The sequence below is a fragment of the Lathyrus oleraceus genome, chromosome 5 (genome assembly GCF_024323335.1).
Source record: "Lathyrus oleraceus cultivar Zhongwan6 chromosome 5, CAAS_Psat_ZW6_1.0, whole genome shotgun sequence".
Taxonomy (NCBI): domain Eukaryota; kingdom Viridiplantae; phylum Streptophyta; class Magnoliopsida; order Fabales; family Fabaceae; genus Lathyrus; species Lathyrus oleraceus.
Genome location: NC_066583.1, coordinates 371889228 through 371911404, shown reverse-complemented (window position 1 = coordinate 371911404; position 22177 = coordinate 371889228). Strand labels below are relative to the sequence as shown.

At 40.1% G+C, this 22177-nt stretch overlaps 1 non-coding gene across 1 annotated transcript; it reads right to left on the bottom strand.

The window, feature by feature from the left end:
* Nucleotides 1-6968: 6968 nt before the first annotated feature.
* Nucleotides 6969-7075, bottom strand: LOC127088796 (small nucleolar RNA R71). Its single transcript, XR_007790612.1, has one exon. It is a non-coding gene; the product is annotated as a small nucleolar RNA R71 (small nucleolar RNA).
* Nucleotides 7076-22177: the final 15102 nt, after the last annotated feature.

The window sequence follows — 22177 nt, the reverse complement described above, 5'->3', positions numbered from 1 at the left end:
ATTCGAATCAAGTTCACAATTTGATTTGAATTAAATCAAATAGAAGTGAATATCAGAGATTAATTTGAATCATGTATAAGAATTGATTCGAATCAAATGGTCTGAAAATTCTAGTTTTGCCTCTATCAATTTAATTAGAATCATAAAATGTGCTAGAAAGCCATGATTCGAATCAAACACATAAAATCTCAAATTTGCAAGGTTTTAAAAGCATTTTGAGATTTTACTTCGAATCAAACTCAAATAAAAAACATAAAAGGTTTTCATTCCACTTACTCATGCAGTTGATAAAAAAACATCATAATCAAGATCAAATCTAACCAAATCTTTATGCATGCTAAAAACAAATCTTTTCAAACTTGATTCTGAGAAGTGCAATCATGAAGAAGACTCAACAAATTGAAATTAAATCAAAGATGAAATAGATAAGAAAAACAACAAAATAACTGGATATAGATGCTCCCCTGAATGAATTAGGGACATGCGACTACAAAGTTGAAGATGCTCCGCTCATCCATAATGCATTAGTTATTTCCATCTACATGACTTACTATCAATTCAAAATGTGGAATGTTGTATCGTGTGATGGTCTTCAAACCCAAATTTACTATGGGAACGATGGAAATGCATTTAGCAGTGGTAGACACACCCTTTTATGCTGGGAAGGAATTAAAAGTTGGCCCAGTTTTGTGCAAAGACACACTAATAGCAAGATGTAGTTTCAAAATGGAAGACTTAGCCTTGGCGCGTGAGTTTGCTCTACTTGCTGGCTGACACGCGTCTGGAGTAGGTCCACTCTTATCAAATTTCCATTTCTTAGAAACCGCATTAAGTTGAGTGGGTCCAGTAGTTTTACTGTCGACACTTATTCCTTTTAAGGAAACATCAATTCCATTTATTTTAGAACTCCCCATATCTCTAGGCGCATTATTGGATAGATATTTCCCTTGACCACACTTTCTCTTTTATTACATTTTTTCCTCTGCACCATCTGCCAATCACCATGAACTGCATTTATTTCTCCATATTCTTTTGCTACAATTTCAGCGTTATCATCACCCACTTCCTGATGCAGTTCCGTTAGTATTTGCTCATGGGCAACATCGTTTGTTGGTGGACCTCTTATTTGGGCCACCATAGGAATGACAAAGTCCATTAAATTATCAAGTGTTTTCTTGCAATAAGGTGTCTGATGTCCATAACATTCACAATCAGAGCATATAATGTGAAGACCTTCATACTACACGTTGTATCAGTGGCCATTAACATTGACCTTTCCGACAACCGGCAAAGTCAAATCAATCTCCACCGAAATTATCGCAAACCTCCCCCTCTCTACATTAAGGGTATTAGTATCTACCTTAACATGAGTACCCACAACATATTCTAAATCAAGAAGGACACTTTTATCACAATAAAATAAGTTAAGCTCTGGAAATCAAATCCAAACCAAAATCTTCTCCACCTTTGCGAGAGGAGATGCAAAGTCTGGAGTCCATCAAGACATTGTCAAATAATGGTCAAACAACATCCACATGCATTCTAACAAAAGTTTCTCCCTACCTGTGAACATTTAACATTTGATCATAAAGAAATCATTGTCAACTCCATATTCTCAAAACCTCCGGTAAGTTTCCACATCTTCTTCAACATATCCTTCATCAAATGATAATGCATATTTCTCTCAAATAGTTTAATGATTAGAGCCTCCTTTCAAGGATTACACATCTCCTTAAAAATCTTCTAATCCATCATGACTTTGGTAGTAATTTGTTTCCTCATTCAAGAGAGACTTTCATAAGTACCCTTTCAATCAAGTCGACTCTCCCCTTCACGATAGTGACTGCTTGGCCTTCAATGAGAATATCCCGAAACGATGGTCTAGGAGACTTATATGCACCTTCATCCAGTGGCTTTATCAGCGACAACAACGTGAAAGCGGTAAAAATAAAGAGCTTTATGCGAAAACTTCCCTGTTATTCAAAAGTTGTTGCTATTAATATGAAGAGTATTTAGAGATGAAGGCTTAAATAATTTTAAATAATTTAAAGTAATTATAAAAACAAAAAATTATATATTTTCATCTTTATTAATGAGGTTCGTGAAATGCAAAATTATATTTAAACCTATCAATTTCTTTTAATTCTTTCTCTTAATTTACTATTCATTATCAATTCCCTTGTATAATTTTTTCTCACTCTACAACAATCAAACCATTTGATCTTCTTCTTCTCAAGGGTTGAAGATTGTCATGGATAGAAAAAAAAAGTAAACATGATTTCATATCTCATTAAACATTGATCTAGGTTTAATGGTGGTAAAGGCGTGACTGTAATGAATTTTAGTTACAACATTATGGATCTTGATTCCATCTATTCTAATTTTGATCTTCATCGATTTAGTTTCGGTGTTCGGTGATTTGGGATTATTTTTTCGATTTTATGTTTTTATTTTGTTATTTTGGATTTTGATATGTTTCAATTTTATTGATGATTTTAGAAAGAATGTGCTTTTTTTTACTAATGATTTTGACTTCTTGAATTTTTTATTGGTTAATATTAGGGGTGACAAATAAGCCTTCCCGTCACATTTAGGCATGTCCAACAAATGTCCGCAAAAAAATGAGGTGGAGAGGTCAAATTCAAAAGTGTGATCTCAATTAATGGCATGTCCCATTTAATGGCAGGCATGTGGGCTTTCCTGCTAAACTTTTTTCCGCTCATATGATATAGTTTCTAAAAAAAGATCATCAATAAAATTGTATGTAAAAACATACTAGCATCAAAACACATAAGCACTTTATCATTATCCTAGATTCAATAATTAAATTCAACAAACATAAAATATATGTTTGAATAAATTCAACACAACAAAATCAATAAAGTTCAACACATTACACCACCAAACAAGTCAACAAACCTTATAAAACAAGTCATAAATAGTTTAATTTAATACCAAAATATCCAAATTCTCTACGAACATAAATCATTCACTAATCAATCTTCACAAATGATACTTTTGTTCTAATACTTTTATTCAAACTTCTATCATCATTATCTTCATCATCACCCACTACACCTATAAAATAATTTAATTGTAAGTAATTAAATTAACAAACTACTAAAATTATCACAATATTGAGAGAAACTTTTATATTTGATTATGCACCAAAACTATTAAAACCAAGAAGCCAATTGATGGTACAATCAATGCCTCTACATTCTTTGGCAAAAAATGACTTTTATATTTATTTAGAACTATTGAAGCAATACTCAAAGTAGATTCAGATGCAATGGTAGTAATAAGGATGCATAACAAATCATGAGCCAATAAAAATAAAATTTAAAATCTATTCCAATTCTCCTTCCACCATTGAAGAACATTCAAGTCATCGAAATTTGGATAACTTAAATCCACACACTTGCCTACTCCAAATAAATATCAAGTTGAGACTTCCTTGTCTCTTTTGCAAGTTGCTCTTTGTGTAGTTTCAAATTCTATTATGATAAAAAGGAGAAATAATACACCATGTTAAAACAATATGGTATAACACCATATTAAACCAACATTTAACAACACTTTACAACATTTAACAACATTTTACAAGATGTTAAAACAACACTTCACAACGGTAGTTTTTTAATTGACAACAGTAACAACATTTAACAACACTTAACAAAATGTTAAAACATCATTTCACCATGGTAGTTTTGCAATTGACAGTGGTAAGAACATTTAACGGTACTTTACAAAATGTTAAACCAAGTTAAAAATTAGAACAAACATCGAATAAAATAAGCTACATACATTGAACAAACTTTTAGTTAACGCACGAGAGTTTAATTCTCCTATAGTGGTGGAAGATGGAATTTGAGAGCAGTGGCGGAGCCAGATAAAAAAATTTGGGATGACCGCTAACGTAAAATAAAGATTATAAATAAAATGTAAATAGTATTTTAAATAAAACACTAAAGTTAAAATAAATACAAAGTTAATTACTAAAAATTTAAATTACATGACTTAAAACTACCTTAACGTAATGCTTTACGCGTTTCGAGTGACTTGAAATCGTCAATAATTGACTCCGAACTAATGCTTGCACTAATCTCCCTTTCAATATATACTATCATGCTATCTCCAAGAAACCCATCATCAATCTTGTTTCTCAACTTAGTCTTAATAATTTTCATTGCTGAAAAAGACCTCTCAGTTGTGGCCGTAGAAACGGGAAGAGTCGTGATAAGACGAAGTAGTTTATCAATCAAGAAGTAAGTTTCAACCTGTCCAGATGCAACCAAACATGAACGTAGTTCTTGAATAGTTGATAAATTATTCAAGTTTGATGCTTGACGAGCAACAAATAAAAAATGTTAGAGGTGAAATTGTAAATTATTCTTCTCTTGATCACTAAAATCCATAGGATAATATTTTTCAACTACAGAACAAATAGTATCAATGCTAAAAGTTTTATATCCATCCTTGGGAGATAAAGAACAAGAAAGAGTTAACAAATCTATTGCCTGCTCACTGAATTTGCTACTCAACTCTTGTATTTGTTTGTCAATGGTAGTGAAAAAGATTTCAACTTTAAAGTAATGTTGAATTGTGACTTGATTCTCTTCAAACGGGAGCGTCCAAATCTTGTTGTTGAATGAACATCATTAAGATCAGGAATCTCAATACCATGCTTTTCACAAAAAGATACCACTTTAGTAAACAATATATGATAACACTGAAATTTACCGTATTTTCGACTCCGATTTCACATGCATTCTAGTTGTTTTATTGTTATTTTATTGTGTTATTACTATGTTTTTCTTTGTTTTCAGGTTTTTACTTTAATCAGAGCCCCGATCGAGAAAAGGAGCGAAAAATAGTTAAAAACCCTAAAATTCAGCATTTTGTACTTGTGGCTTCCACCATGGCTGGCGCCATAGACCCTGCCATGACGTGTCCAAACTCAACCTCCCTCAACTGCCACGTTCCCCACTACTTCCACTAAGGCGCCTCAGATTGGCCTTGTGGCGGGCGCCAGAAGAGGAAAAGTTTTCCCTCCCATTTTCAAGTTGAAAGGCATCCTTGTCATTTCCATCTTTTTACTTGCTTATAAATAGAAACTCGAAATCACTTTTACAACCATCCAAACTTAGAGCAGAGGCAAACTCAAAGCAACTTTGTTTCACTTAGGCATATATTCAGTATTTTAAAGTGGTAATCGCTTCGCATTGGAGTGTTACCACAATTGTGTAATCAAGTCTATAATCGAGTTTGGAGCACTTTGGAAGGAAGTTAATCATGCCGCCATTTTCATTTCCGCTTTGCAATTTTCTCAACCCTCTGATTGGAGCAGGTTTTTATTACTTTTCTTTATCTTATTTATTTTCCCGCACTCGCTTTACTTTATTTATTTCTCGCACTTGCTTTACTTTATTTATTTTCCCGCACTCGCTTTACTTAATTTATTTCTCACACTCACTTTACTTTATTTATTTCTCGCACTCGCACTTTACTTTTATTTATTTCCCGCACTCGCTTTACTTTATTTATTTCCTCGCACTCGCTTTACTTTTATTTACTTTCCACACTCGCACTACTTTTATTTAAATTAATGCACTTTTACTTTACCATGTCTAACTAAATTTATAAGGTTAGAATGTAAGGATCATAATTGAACCGATAATCCGTACAATTGTTCGTAGAAGCACTTAAGGGCTATTTTAACTTTCAACTTAAGTTTTCCCGCACTTCAATTCCGTTGGGTAAGATCGAAAGCCGTCCAACGTCTATCTAAACTTAATTGTTTTTAACTATTTCAAAAACAGCGAAAGCGCTTTGTTTAGTTCATTGAGAGTTTTTAATTTAAGAAGAAAAGAGATTTTAAAACTATTTTCGGACGCATTTATAAGTTTAGAGTCTGGTTCGTAAGAACCTCTTTTGGTTAAGAAATCCAGGTTATAATACTTTTCAACTTAGTCAAGATACTATATTTCTTAAAAATAGGTTTACTACTCTAACGCAATGCGTGCGTTTTTATAAGTGACAATAAGAGGGTTTGATTAGGGAGTACAACTCGGTTCTGAATACGCGAAAGCGACAGTTCCCGTTAAATTAGTTCTTTTCAAAGTAGGAAACATTGCCCATAAGTAGTTCTATTAGCAAGTACTTGGATTATTAATTGATTATGTGAATTACATTCGACCCTGTCTTTATTAATTAAACTTTATTCAATACTTTACTTTTCATTGCACACTCTAAAAACACCTATTTTGATTGCCTTTGATAAACACCATAACAATAGATAACGATAGATTGACACTTGGTCTCTGTGGATTCGACAATCTTTTATATTACTCTAACGCGTTCGTATACTTACGAAAAGCACGCATCAAGTTTTTGGCGCCGTTGCCGGGGACCAATTTCGTCCAATTCCATTTTCCTGTTGTTATATCGTTTAGACTTAGGCTATTTCCCGCCGGTCAATGCGAAGAACTCGCAGCACCGGAAGTTTAAGCTTAGTATACCCTCTGGCGGAACCTGAACGTTACGCTCGCGCACGTTTATTCTTTCATAGAATTAAGAGAGCTATGGACGAAGATCAAGAACAAAGACCTCTTAAGGATTTCGCTCAACCATCCAATGAAGAACCTAGTTCTAGTATAGTAAACCCAACCATCCCAACTAATAATTTCGAACTTAAACCATCCCTGTTGCAACTAGTGCAACAGAGACAATTTGCAGGTCTCGCTACTGAGAACCCAAACCAACATTTAAAAATATTTCTTCAATTAGCAGACACTTTTAAAACCAATGGAGCTTCTCCTGAGGCAATACGTTTAAGATTATTTCCTTTTTCCCTCAGAGATAAAGCCCTATCATGGTTAGATTCCCTTCCACCGAATTCCATTACGACTTGGGATAACCTTAGAAGAGTATTTCTTGCTAGATATTTTCCCCCGAGTAAGACCTCCGTTCTTCGAAACCATATAACTAGATTTACCCAAAACCAAGGAGAATCGCTGTTCGAAGCTTGGGAGAGATATAAAGAGTTGTTACGAGCATGCCCACATCATGGTTTAGAAAATTAGTTAATCATTCAAACCTTCTATAATGGACTTCACTATAACACGAAGATGACCATCGACGCTGCCGCAGGCGGTGCTCTGATGAACAAACCTTATCCTGAAGCTAGTGCCCTCATTAAAGATATGGCTCAAAACCATCAATCATGGGTGTAACACCTCAAAATTTGCCCTCCTCTCTTGGGACTAGCATAACATATTGCATATCATTTGTTAGGACATTAGGCATTACATATTGCATATCATGTGGTTACATTGTGCAAGCCATCCTCCCAAGTCTTGTTCAGAAGATGAGGAAGTCAAAGTGTAAGCCTAAGGTTTTATTGACTGGTCATCAATCATCTGAGGATGTGGAAGTTGAAATTAGGGTTTTGTGATTCTCAAGAAGATTGGTCTCCATCTTGATTACAATGATACATCATCATCATGGTTTGTCATCATCAGAAGATTGATCAGATTTCTTGAGATTAGGGTTTTGACCACTGGTCAACCCTAATCAGTTGCATTGGGCCAATCAGGGCATAATCAGGAGATGTGGTCTATGATGGTTATGGGGTTCATTCTATGATTATATTGAGCTTATTGAGGCTAGGGTGTCATCCTTGAGCCATTTCATCAGAAGATTGGAGCTCAGATTGATCTATGCTTGGCCAGATTCATCTATCAGTTGAAAAAGTCAACTGTGGTCAACTGTACATGATCTGATGGATTTGGAGGTGGAAATGAGTTGGATACACTTCATTCATGTTGGAACAAGTGTTATTTGACATCTCAAAGCTCAAGAATGGAGAAAATCAAGTCAGGACAAAAACTGCCTAAAATAGAAAGTGACTTGTAATGGAAGTTTCCAAAAATGGAAAGTTTTGGACCTCAAAGCCACGTGTCCAAGGAAGCTTCAAATGAAAAATTGTTCAACATGAAAGTTGTAGATCTTGTTCTCACCTTTCCAAAATGTCCAAGAACTTGAAATTCCCATGTATGGTTGGAAAATTAGGGCTCAGTGAATTTCAAAAATGACCCATAATCAGGAGGCCATAATTTCCACATGGTTTGTCCAAATTGCAAGTTCTTTATATGCACAAACTCCATTTGACATGTACTTTCATGGTGCATAATTGGATTTTCTCAAAAGTGGTCAAGGCAAAAAGTCAATTTTCAACTGGACAGTTAAAATGGACCAAGGGCAAAATTGTCCAACTTGTGAAATAATTGGAATTTTTGAGTGGGGATTTTTGCAACACCTCATAAATGGCATTTGAAATTTGTTGGAATCATCATAACATGGCCAAGGCTTATGGTTTGAAAATTGGCCATTGAAATGGAATTTGGAAAATGAACATAAGCTACCACATGGTGAAAATGAAGAATACACATCCAATGAGAGTGAGACAAGTTGCAACAGCTCACACATGTCATTTAGAGAGTGTGTGAGCTGTCCATGAGGTGGCAATGAGCTGGCTTAGGAAGTTACATTTTTGCCCTTACTTGAAAATTAACATTTCACTAATCAAATGCAATTTGGCTAATGTGTGTAATTAAGCATGGATTAAGGTACCATATATATTCCTAATCATCCAATAATCATAACAGAAAAATCACATTTCCCAAAAATCAGATCCAAAAATCTTCCACATTCTCTCAAATTCCTCAAGAACACAAAACCTTCAAATCCAAAAATCTTCCTCAATCCTTGATCAATTCTCGAATTTCTTTTGGCATTGATCTCTAGTCATCATCCTCTCCATCTGTTTGTGAAGTTTGGAAGGAAAGAAGTGCAAATCGTGACTGTCCAAAATGCACTCATTCATGGTAAATCGCGATTTGATGCACTAGGAGCAACATGAACTGAATTCAAGGATTCTACTCATCTTCCACAAGATACTACTGCATCTGTTTAAGGTCAAAACACGTGAAGAACCAGAAATTCAACACTGCCGTTCCAGGTTTGCAATTTTTCGAATCACACCAATGCCTTAATTGTTGCATGCGTTCTATAGAGTGTTGATTGTAGATCGTAGTGATGTGCTTGGTTTGTGAAATGGATGACTATATAGGAAGAAATCTGGATTCAAAATTGTGAGAACAAACCCTAGGTCGATCGATTCAGGAGATAGAGGAACAAGTAGGTCGAATTAGGTTCATATTCGTACTCTAGGTTAGAAGACGAGTCCAACGGTTATTCATTTGCTCGTTTTGGTGGAAGTTCATGGATCATGTGTTCTTGAGATGTCTGGGTTGAAGAAGACGAGTTTCTGGAAATTTTATGTGTTTGATCTTCATTTCCATTTGAATTTTCGAATACAGTGTTTACCGCCCCCGCCTTTAACTAATTACCATTGTGCCATTGGAACATTTAATTAATTATATTAATTCTAAAAAATTCTAAAAAATTCCTAAACATGTTAAAAAATTCATAAAAAATCATAGAAAAATCATAAAAATGTGTGGATTTTTTCTTTGACTTCCTTGTTGACTGTAGGATTTTTTTGACCTATTGGTTGAAGTTGTGCATGGTAATATTTGTGTTTGACTTAGGTTTCTTTAACATGTGCTACATTTTGATACCTTGTGCCAAATCCAATGTGAAATTCTCATATTCTAAAATAAATGCTTGAAAATTTTTGTGGTGATTGTGGACTGGTTGATGCTTATTTACATGTAAATTTCATGAATTTTGGATTCCTGGTGTTTGAGTTATGAATTTTGGAATCTAGGTGTGACAATTTGTGTCACACCTCATTGTGTCAACTTGCTGGATTTATTTGAATGACTTAGGCTTGTTAGAATGATATGAAATTTTGCATGGATGTTCATTAACATGTTAAGATGCTATGTGAATTTTTGTGGAATTTTATGTGGCATTTTCAATTTGATTGCTATTTTTCATCTCTGATTGGTCAATTGTGCAAGCTCATGTGATACATGTTGGTAGATTTAATGTGAAATGCTCATATGGTATTGAATGATCATGAAATTTGATATGAATGTTGTAGACACATGATGTGATATCCCTGTTTTGGTCTCACTCATTTCTTTACTGTTTTCATTGAGTTGTGAATTTTTGGAGTGAATGCATGTGTTGATGTTGTGATTTGGAGCATGTAATTGTGTCTGTTTTTGTTGATTTTCATTGACATGGTTTCCTTTGTCCAATTAAGCTAAAATTTGACATGCTAGACCTAGGAGATGTCCTGTTTAGGTGTAATTTATTTGAGATTTTTTGGATTTGTTTTGATATGGATTTGAATGCAATAGTTCTGTTTGGATGTTTGGTGCTCCATTTGAACTAGTTTGGATTGTTTTGTGCATAAAAGGAACATGATGAATGATATGGACATGGGACTAATTGTGTTGGCTTTTGTTTGACATTAATTTGACTTTGGTTGGAGATACCTTGCTGTTTAGGAATTTTTCTTGCTTTTGGACCCTAGGCTTGGCCTAGTGGTCTAGTTGCTAATATTTGCTTGATTTTTCAGGAGGAATAGCATAAGGCTCATGGAGAATGATCCAAGTTGATTGAAATGATGTTGTTTGATGTTTGTACACTAACATAGCATTGTTTTGTAGGTTGTGAAGCTTGGGCTTGAGCTCATAGCTTGCCTTTGTGTGCCTTGGCTTGCATAGTTTGACTGATTAACTTGTTGTTTTCTGATTGGTTGTCTGAGTTATTAACTGGTTAGCTTTTGTACAGGTACCTTTAGTCGCTCTAGTTCTTTTAAGAACTTGCTTGGTAGCCGCTGCTCGGTTGTGTAAACCGCTTGAGGTAGGTCCTCTTGACTTCATGTAGTCTGGGAGACCCGGCTGTTACCGGGCCGGGCAAATGTCTGAAGTCCTCCTTAAGAGGCAATGATTGTGGTTGTTTATTTTTCGTGCCAAGCAGGTGAAAGTCCTTTAAATAAGGCAATTAGTGGAAGGTAGGGGTATGCAGTCTACCCCCCACTATTCCGTGAGTCTTCTCTTTGCTCCCATTACATGGTTGTAGCATTGAGATCCTAGCCCAAGATCCTGTGCAGTGCACATTGTGTCAGAGTCTCTGAGTATAGAAGGGTTCCCCCATTCTGGACCCATGCTCATTTGTCAGAAGCTCTCCCTGGTTAGGGATAAGAGCTGTGAGGTCTGATCCTCACTTCATCCTTTCATCTGCTTCACCTTAGCCTCGTAATGGCAAGGTTAAGAGCAAACACAGCCCGTACAGACGACTTGCTGAGGCAGTCAAACCTATTGTGTGAGCCACTTGTTTGGTTATAGTGCGTGTTATGTGGATATCTGTTTGAGATGCTTGTTCTCATTGGATGTATGCTTGAATTATTCTGTATGCTTGTGTGCTTGCTTCTTTCCTGGATAGGAGTAGTTTGCTTATGCAAGTAGGATAGAAAACCGAACTTAGGGTAAACGATGCATGACAACACTAGGCTCGAGTCCAGCTCCCTAGTAGTGTGTCTTTCCCTGGTTTCTGGCTAGCAATTCAGTCCCTTTCAGGGGAACTACATCGCCCTGATCCTTGTTCCAGACGAGGTATGTAGGCAGGTGGTCGTGCGAGACCACTCCGGGCAACTTTTTTTCTTTTTTGCGTGTGTTTACTTGTTATCTGATTGTGTGTTTTGGTTCGGATGCCGACGTAAGCCCAGTGATTGGCTGTCGGGCTCCACGTTTGCCCTTTTGCGCGTGTTTTGGGTTCGGATGCTGACGTAATTCCATCCAGTGGTTGTCGGGCTCCATGTTTGCCACCCTTGCTTGTTTGTATGTTTTGTGTTGTTTGGCGTGCGTAAGCCGAACTACAGTGGCTCTGATTCTTGTTCCAGACAAGATATGTAGGCATAGGATGCGATGTCCTATCGAGCTCCCTTCTCTTAACCCCACCTGCGTTCCCTGTGTGTGTGTGATGTTTAGCAACCTTTTCTTTTCTTAGAACGTGGATCCCGTCGAGTACGACGGACGTGAGGGGTGCTAATACCTTCCCCTTGCGTAACCGACTCCCTTACCCTTTCTCTTTGGTCGCGAGACCATTTCCTTTCCAGGTTTCTCTGAGCGTTTCCTTTCCCTATCTTGGGATAAATAACGCGCAGTGGCGGCTCTGTGTTGTATTTTTTATTTGAGCTTCGCCGGTTGTTTTTCGCGGATGCGACAGCTGGCGACTCTGCTGGGGATACAACTGATGTAGACCTATGCTGGTCCATCGTCCCTAAGCGAGTCCTTCCTAGCGTTCTAGGATTAGTTTAGGTTGCTTGTATGTGTTATTTATTGCATTTATTATTCTAACCCTATATATTTGCATAAATACTTGCATGCATCATACTATCATGTTGTTGCCGTCCTCTTTGCAGGTGGTTCCTCTGTGTGGGGTGGGTGTTCTGAGTGGGGCTAAAACCCAGGCCCGAGTATACACCTAGGATTAGTGTGGTCTCACGTTCCTCATTTGCTAAATCAGCATATTGTTGTAACGTGACATGCCACAAGCCGGACGAGGTTCATCTGATAGTGCTTTCCATTGGGGAATATTCCACTTTGGTTGAGTTACTTCATTTGAACTATTGACTCTGGTGACCGATCATTTCCCGGATCTTTGGTTCAGACGGTTTTAAGAGAGCTACAATGGCACACCCGAAAGGGCAAACCCATTGAGTATCTCTGCCCGATTGTCGAAACTATTATCCGCCTTAGGATGACCTGTTTAGAATTTACCTGTGAGGGGAGGGTGATTCTTTCAGATGCATGATCAGATGGATTCAGATGGTGACTTTTGGTTCTGTGGATCAGAGTCTTATTTAAGAGTCGGATTTATGGCCATTTATTGCCGAGACGCCGAAATGCTGTCCGTGATATTTATCAGTGGGGATCCGTTTATTTCAGGATTCCCCGGGCCGTGTTATTTATCAGTGGGGATCCGTTTATTTCAGGATTCCCCGGGCCGATTCAGATGATGATGGGTATCTGCTCAGAGATTGATGATGACGATGATGATGATGTATCTATCTTCCGTTTATTTCGGAACCCATAAGTCGGATTGGTGGTTATTTGTTTCCTCAGATGGTTATGATCAGTTCAGAGACCAGGTTTCAGAGCAACAGATGATCAGATGACTTGGAGGATGGCAATGCATTGCATTCATTCATCTGCATCATTCTCAGTTTGCATTCATCTGCACTAAACCTACGTCTAGCCATATGGGGAGTATTATGGATTGAGAATCTGGTTGAGAGACATCTGGATGTCAAAATGTTATTGGTGAAATATTATCGGTCTCGATGAAACCAGGATCGAAGGACAGAATTTTCCTCGTATGGATAGACGTTGCATTCATGCATATTAACCTGTTTGCTGTTTTGCAGGAATCATTGCTCGTGCTCGTAGAGTTGTACCTTTGCACTCAACCCGTCCTCACAGATACTTCACCAGGCGCAACACTCCTCGACTGATGGATCTCCCAAGTACTGATCTCCTCGAGCTGAAGGACAAGATGACTGAGCTGATCAACATCATGCAGGGTTTTGCAGTTGATCAGAAAGTTTTGGCTGACAAAGTCGAGAAGCTCGAGCGGGCTTCTGCAGCAAACAGTGGGGTTAACCTGGATGGAGTCTCCAACCAGGGGCAAGGGTCCCGAGACGGTGGAAAGAGGACGACTGTGGGTCTCGTGAATAATGCTGGTGGTCTTGGTGGTGCTGGTGGCCAACCGGGTCAGAATCAGAAGGACAATTTTGTGCCTCCGTTTTATGGGTTTGATGAAGACCAGGAGGAAGACAGGGAGGCTGACCAATTCTCAATGCAGAATGAACCTTTCGTGCCTTATAGTGCTCCACCTCAGAACAAGGAGATCCAGCTGCTGGCTGAGAAGATCAAGGTCTTGGAGAGTTATGCCACGCCTGGGGTGGTGAATATGTCTAACATGGGGCTGGTCGAGGGGATTGTGATCCCACAGAAATTCAAGGCGCCCGCATTTGACAAATATAATGGGAGTTCCTGCCCGGAAACTCATCTGCAAGCCTTTGTCCGAAAGATCTCTGCATACACTACAGATCAAAAGCTCTGGATGTACTTCTTCCAGGACAGTCTGTCTGGAGGATCCTTAGAGTGGTACACCAAGTTGAAATCTGCTGACATCAAGAGCTGGCAGGATCTGGGAGATGCATTCTTTAAACAATATCAGTTCAATGCTGATATGGCCCCGAGTCGTACCCAGCTGCAGGGTATGTCTCAGAAAAATAACGAGGGGTTTAAAGAATATGCCCAAAGATGGAGGGAGTTGGCTGCCAGAGTTCAACCTCCGCTGGTGGATCGTGAGATGTCTGATCTCTTCATGGGTACCCTGCAAGGGGTTTTTGCTGAAAGAATGGTGGGCTGTCCGGTAACCAACTTTGCTGACATTGTGGTGGCAGGGGAGAGAATCGAAAGTTGGCTGAAAATGGGGAAAATACAAGGTGGTAATGCTTCGTCATCAGGGTCGAAGAAGCCATTCGGGAACGGTCAGCGCAAGAATGAGGGTAATACCAGTGCGGTCTACGCTCAGAGAGGACCCAGTAGGGATCGTTACTTCCAGCACACCGCTGCGGTAACTATTCCTGCTGACAATCAGCTTGCACAACAGCAACAGCAGCGTCAGCCATTTCAGCAGAGGTCTCAGAGGGCAAGATATCCAGTCAGGAGGAGGATGAGTGATCGGCATTTTGACAGGCCGCCTGTGACATACTCTGTCCTATTGAAAAAGTTGAAAGATATGAGGCTGGTACAGTTGAGGACTTTGGCGCCTATGGGACCTGATCAAAGGCCAGCCAATTTTGATGAAAATGTCAAATGTGAATTCCATTCGGGTGCTCCCGGGCACAGTGTAGAGGACTGCAAAGATTTTAAGCACGTAGTCCAAGACCTGGTGGACTCCAAGGCTATTAACTTTGCACCGTCTCCGAATGTCAATGCTAATCCCATGCCGGCGCATGGTCAGGCGATGGTGAGTGCAATTGCTGAAGATTCGGGTCACGCCTATACAGTGGGTGAAGAGACTGACAGTAATTGCGAGTTTGATGGTTGGATAAAGCCGTGCGTACCAGGAAGCTGGAAGGCTTAGAAAGATCAGCACTGTCACTCATCTGGAAGAGTGATATTTCCTGTTTTCAGTTTTATTTGCATGAAAGCCATACGTGTTGCCCGACACGTATTGGTTCATTGTAAGGGCCACCTCATGTTCATAAATTTGCATTTTTTGCATCATTAATAAATGGATGTTTTTCAGTCAAAAAACGGTGTTCCCTGTTTTTCATTTATTTTTGCAGTTTTAAAAAACAAATAAAAATGGCAATGTTTTCATTTTTCCCTTTTGATCTGTCTCGTTCCGATATCGAAACAAAATAATTCTCCGGATCTCGTTGATAACAATTTGGTTACACCTCATATGACTTCGACAATTCGATCTATCTTGCTGAAGAAGAGGACGAAGAAGATTGCGATCTGCTGGAATTAGCCAGGTTGTTGAAACAAGAGGAGAAGGTGATTCAGCCGCATGAAGAGCGGGTTGAGATTGTTATTCCAACCACCGCCGAGGTTAGGAAGGAAGTGGAAATTAGGGCCGCTTCAGAGGCAAGTCGAGAGCAGAATGGTAGCCTTGTTGAAAGAGCATGTGGATGCCTTCACCTGGTCATGTCAGGATATGCCAGGGTCGAACACCGATATCGTTGTGCACAAGCTACCATGGAGAGAAGACTGTCCTCTAGAGAAGCAGAACGCCAGTGCCTGTATCAGAGAGCCATGGTGACTTTGTTTCATGATATGATTCATCATGAAATTGAATGCTATGACATGATAGCAAAGTTCCAAACAGGAGAGGGGCATCTGGCAGACCGGGGCAAGTCGTTTGACCGGTTGAGACAATTCAAACTGAGGTTGAATTCAAGTGAGTGCACTATCAGAGTGCGATCCGGTAAGCTGTTGGGGTTCATTGTAAGGGAGGAATCGAGGTTCATCCTGTTAAAAAAAAAAAAAAAAAAAAGAGAAAAAGAAAAAAAAGAACAATAAAAGGAAATGCCTGAACCGAGAAAAAGTAAAGAAAGAGGTTCGTGGTTTCTTAGAAAGATTGAACTACCTGTCATGGTTCGCATCTTATCTAACAGCCACGTGCGAACCTATATTCAAGATGTTGAAAAAAAAGATCAAACGGTCAGGTGGAATAATGATTGCCAAGGGGCATTGAAAAATAAAAGAATAAGTTGCAGGAACCTCTGATTCTGATACCTCCTATGGAAAGAAACTGTTAATCTGGTACTTGACAGCCTTCGAGGGGTCTACGAGGTGTATTGGGTCAGCATGACGCGTCTTGTCGAAAAGAGCATGCAATTTACCTTAGCAAAAAGTTTACCGACTGTGAAACAATACATTCACTGCTCGGAGAAAACTTGATGTACTTTGGCATAGGCTGCTCGCCGACTAAGACAGTATATGCTGATTCATGCCACTTTGTGGATTTTCGAGATGGATCTGATCAGGTAGATTTTTGAGAATCTAGCATTGACCGGACGGGTTGCAAGGGTGCAAAATAATGTTGACTGATTTGGGATACTCTCAGAAAGCAATCAAGTGGTGTATTGTCTGATTACATCGCCCAGCAACCCGTGGAGGATTATCAACCGAGGAGGTTTGAGTTCCCTGATGAGGACATCTCGAGGTGCTCAAATCGAAAGATTGAGAGTAACCGATCCCGGAGGAGGGGCCTGACCCTGAATCCGAACGGATTCTGATGTCTGATGGGGAGGTTAAGGAGAATAAGATTTTGTTGCCCGGATAACGTTTGAATACACCAACGACGGTGTGATTGAGTAGGAAACTGGTATCCTGGGTATTGATCTTCGGTGTGTCTACTGGGGCAACTCCTTTCTCATTGGTATATGGAATGGAGGCGGTATTACCTGTTGAGGTTCAGATTCCCTCTTTGAGAGTCCTGATGGACGTGAAGTTGCAAGAGGCCGAATGGGTAAGGACCCAGTACGAAGAGTTGAGCCTGATTGAGGAAAAGAGGTTGGCGGCCATCTGTCATGGGCAGTTGTACCAGCAGAGGATGAAGCGTGCTTTTGACAAGAAGGTACGACCTCGGGTATATCACGTGGGTGATATGGTGCTAAAAAGGATCCTTCCTCCTCAAAACGATCGAAGGGGCAAATGGACACCCAATTATGAAGGTCCATTCGTGGTCAGGAAGGTTTTCTCTGGTGGAGCCTTGTTGCTAACGACCATGGATGGCGAGGATTTTCCATCCCCTGTGAATGCGGACGCAGTTAAAAAATACTTCGTATGAATTGACCCGCTGGACGAAAAGAATAAAATAGTCCAGGCAAAAATGGGCATCCCGGCGAACCAAAAACAGAGAGAAAGGTTCGGGCAAAAATTAGGGATAAAAGAAAAAACTGTACACCCGGCAAGTCGAAAACCTGAAAAGGCGACTTGGGCAAAAAAGGGGTATCCCGGTGGGCTGAAAACCCGAAAGGGCGGTCCAGGCAAAAGAGGGATTGAAACGAACAACTGCGTCCCGCATGATTGTTTGCGCTTTGGTTAAAGCATCATGGATAATACCCGGTGGGGATCAATCAGAAACGTCTTGTTCAGAAGGCAGAAAGCATGGAGAGTCTGAGGACATATGGGGTGTAACCGAGTTGGAACTCGATGAGATCACGGGTTTCACATTGCCATTAGGATAGGTTTTTCCTTTTGTGCGCAATTACCTCTTTTCAGGAATTGCTTCCTTTGTATTGCTCAATTTGAGCCACACTTTTTCAATCAATAAAATGCATATTCAGTCAAATAATTTTGTTTTTGTTTTCATTACTGCTTTGATTGCAAAAACATCCAGATATTTTTGATAAAGAATCTTGCATTTTTAAGACATACAGGTCCCTTCCAATGCATGTTTATGAGATTGAAAGCTTGAAATCTTATTTGGAAGGTTGAGTGACCCAAGTGTTGAAATCTTGACACGCCTGGGGCACGGTTTTATCTGATGATCTGTTTTGCAGGAACTGTTAGATATTCTTCACTCACTTGCAGGTTGGGATGTGGACGCTTTGTAATAAATTCCCCAGAGAGTTCGCTCAGGAACGAATATATGAAGAATGACGAAGACGTTGAGACGTACGACGATCCTTGATGGTAATCAAGAAGACTCTTCAAAGTCGGAAGATTTGAAAGTCTGTAAAATTCCCCGCAGAGTCCGATCAGGGACGAATTAATGGGTAGAGAAGCGATGAGAAGACGTCGAAACGTCCGATGACCTTTGGAATTAATCAAGAAGACTCTTCAAAGTCAAAAGATTGAAATTTCGGTATACATCCCAGGAGTACGTCTCGTCGAGCGTAGAGCGATTGGGAATACAAGATGATGGAGCAGAAAAGGTCCAGACGAGTCTGGGAATTCTCAAAAGTGGAAAGCTGATACGAGATTGGAGGTGGATACCATGGTTCGACGAGTCGACGGGTGTTCTGAACCAACTTTTCTCATTTCCCAGCGAGGTCCCCAAGCAGAATTAGAGGACAAACTCCCCAGCAGATTCCAGGTCTGTGATTTCCCCAGTCGAGTCAAGATGGTTAGCCCCGACAGGTTTAAAACAGTGTTTTCTCAGCAGCCAGGCCCGAAGGTTGCTATCCCCGAGTGGAGCGGGTTTCAATGAAATATATCTCCAGCAGTGTTCATCCTACCAGTGGATTGGACAAGTTCCCGTAGCGGACAAATTTTTGCATCCCCAGCCGGGTTGATTCTATCTATGGATTGCATGGGCTGTTCCCCAGCGGAGTAGCATTCGTTTCCCTAGCAGGGTCAGGATGGTCATCCCCAGCAGGTGTCAGATCGATGCTTCCCCAGTTGCCAGACCTGAAGGTGGCTTTTTCCCCAGCGGAGTATCTGTGAGCATTTCCCCAGTGAAGTCGTCAGGTATCTGTGAGGGTTCCCAAAGCAGAGTCGGGACTGATATCCCCAGCAAGTCAAAAACTGTTGTATCCCCACAGAGTGTTGGTGGTGCTTATCCCCAGCAGTTTCCCGAGCGGATTGGGTGCAAAGGAGGTGTTTCCCCAGCAAGGGTTACCTTTTCCCAGCAGCAGTGGTATTCCCCAGCGGGGCGGAATCGGAGTATTGACGAGTTCCTCAGCAGAGCGTCTCGTGCTCCTCAGAAGAGTCCCTTGAGGGGGATATTTTTTATGCATTCATCATGTAAATAAGCATAGCATATTGCATAGAAAAATAATAAATCGCGTAGCATTTCCATAATTATGGAGCATTACGCAGAAAAAGATCATGCATCATTGTTGCAAGCATAGAGCTAGTCTCAAGCCGTGGTTACCGTTTGAGAGGTGGTTGTGCCAGAAAGCGAAGATGTTACTCCGTGGAGTTTAGCATCATGACGTCAGATCAGCAATGTTCCCCAGTAGTGCGATATTGGAGGAAATGTTTCCGTCGGACAGAGATGGAAATAAAATCAAAGGACGTTACGCGATCAGCGCGATTCAAGCCGTGGTTACCGCTTGAGGATTGGTTTTATCAGACAGTGAAGGTGTTACTCCGAGGAGTCTAGCATCATGGTTTTAATCAAGGATATTCCCCAGTAGTGCGATATTGGAGGGAGTGCTTCCGTCGGACAGAGATGGAAATAATATCAGAAGACGTTACGCGATCAGCGCAATTTCGGGGTCCAAAAAGAAAAACAAGAAAGAAGATAAGCCCCAGCTAAACACGAAGTGTTTGTCTGCCAGGGTTGAATGGAGAGCAGTCGGCTCAGGGCTTGTCATCCTCAGCATGGACCGATGTGGCATTCCGGCCAGTTTCCGATTTCCAGATCGAAGAGATTCTCAACCATCAGGACGAAGAACTTGTGGCACTCCGGCCAGTTTCCGATTTCCAGATCGAAGAGGTTCTCAACCATCAGGACGAAGAACTTGTGGCACTCCGGCCAGTTTCCGATTTCCAGATCGAAGAAGTTCTCAACAATCAGGACGAAGAACTTGTGGCATTCCGGCCAGTTTCCGATTTCCAGATCGAAGAGGTTCTCAACAGTCAGGACGAAGAACTTGCGGCAATCCGGCCAGTTTCCGATTTCCAGATCGAAGAAGTTTCCGATTTCCAGATCGAAGCAGTTTCCGATTTCCAGATCGAAGAGGTTCTCAACAGTCAGGACGAAGAACTTGTGGCACTCCGGCCAGTTTCCGATTTCCAGATCGAAGAGGTTCTCAACCATCAGGACGAAGAACTTGTGGCACTCCGGCCAGTTTCCGATTTCCAGATCGAAGAGGCTCACGATGTTTAGATCGATGCAGCTTGCGGCAATCCGGCCAGTTTCCCGGTATCCAGACCGAAGTGGTATCCAGACCGAAGTGGTATCCAGACCGAAGAGGTGTTCAGGCCAAGAAAATGAAAAAAGAAGAGAAAATTCCGGGGTTCAAGAAAATGAAAAAGGAGAGAGAATAATAATCCCGAGCGGATGAGTGGTGTTCAGGCCAGGGTTATCCCTGTGTTACCATTTATTTTGGTATCCAGGTCGACGTTTATGTTTTGGGTTTCAAGACGAGTTTTCTCCGTTCCAGACGGATTTTTCTTCAAGTTTGTTTCTTCGCCGATGCTGACAGGCGCTGTTAATTATATCCCATCAGAGTGCAAATTGTTCGTCTGTTCTTGGTATTCAATCACTCTTCATCCTGGTCATCTGAAAGCCGAGGCTATTCATATCGACAGGTTCACAGTGGATTGAATAGGGGCAGCTGTAACACCTCAAAATTTGCCCTCCTCTCTTGGGACTAGCATAACATATTGCATATCATTTGTTAGGACATTAGGCATTACATATTGCATATCATGTGGTTACATTGTGCAAGCCATCCTCCCAAGTCTTGTTCAGAAGATGAGGAAGTCAAAGTGTAAGCCTAAGGTTTTATTGACTGGTCATCAATCATCTGAGGATGTGGAAGTTGAAATTAGGGTTTTGTGATTCTCAAGAAGATTGGTCTCCATCTTGATTACAATGATACATCATCATCATGGTTTGTCATCATCAGAAGATTGATCAGATTTCTTGAGATTAGGGTTTTGACCACTAGTCAACCCTAATCAGTTGCATTGGGCCAATCAGGGCATAATCAGGAGATGTGGTCTATGATGGTTATGGGGTTCATTCTATGATTATATTGAGCTTATTGAGGCTAGGGTGTCATCCTTGAGCCATTTCATCAGAAGATTGGAGCTCAGATTGATCTATGCTTGGCCAGATTCATCTATCAGTTGAAAAAGTCAACTGTGGTCAACTGTACATGATCTGATGGATTTGGAGGTGGAAATGAGTTGGATACACTTCATTCATGTTGGAACAAGTGTTATTTGACATCTCAAAGCTCAAGAATGGAGAAAATCAAGTCAGGACAAAAACTGCCTAAAATAGAAAGTGACTTGTAATGGAAGTTTCCAAAAATGGAAAGTTTTGGACCTCAAAGCCACGTGTCCAAGGAAGCTTCAAATGAAAAATTGTTCAACATGAAAGTTGTAGATCTTGTTCTCACCTTTCCAAAATGTCCAAGAACTTGAAATTCCCATGTATGGTTGGAAAATTAGGGCTCAGTGAATTTCAAAAATGACCCATAATCAGGAGGCCATAATTTCCACATGGTTTGTCCAAATTGCAAGTTCTTTATATGCACAAACTCCATTTGACATGTACTTTCATGGTGCATAATTGGATTTTCTCAAAAGTGGTCAAGGCAAAAAGTCAATTTTCAACTAGACAGTTAAAATGGACCAAGGGCAAAATTGTCCAACTTGTGAAATAATTGGAATTTTTGAGTGGGGATTTTTGCAACACCTCATAAATGGCATTTGAAATTTGTTGGAATCATCATAACATGGCCAAGGCTTATGGTTTGAAAATTGGCCATTGAAATGGAATTTGGAAAATGAACATAAGCTACCACATGGTGAAAATGAAGAATACACATCCAATGAGAGTGAGACAAGTTGCAACAGCTCACACATGTCATTTAGAGAGTGTGTGAGCTGTCCATGAGGTGGCAATGAGCTGGCTTAGGAAGTTACATTTTTGCCCTTACTTGAAAATTAACATTTCACTAATCAAATGCAATTTGGCTAATGTG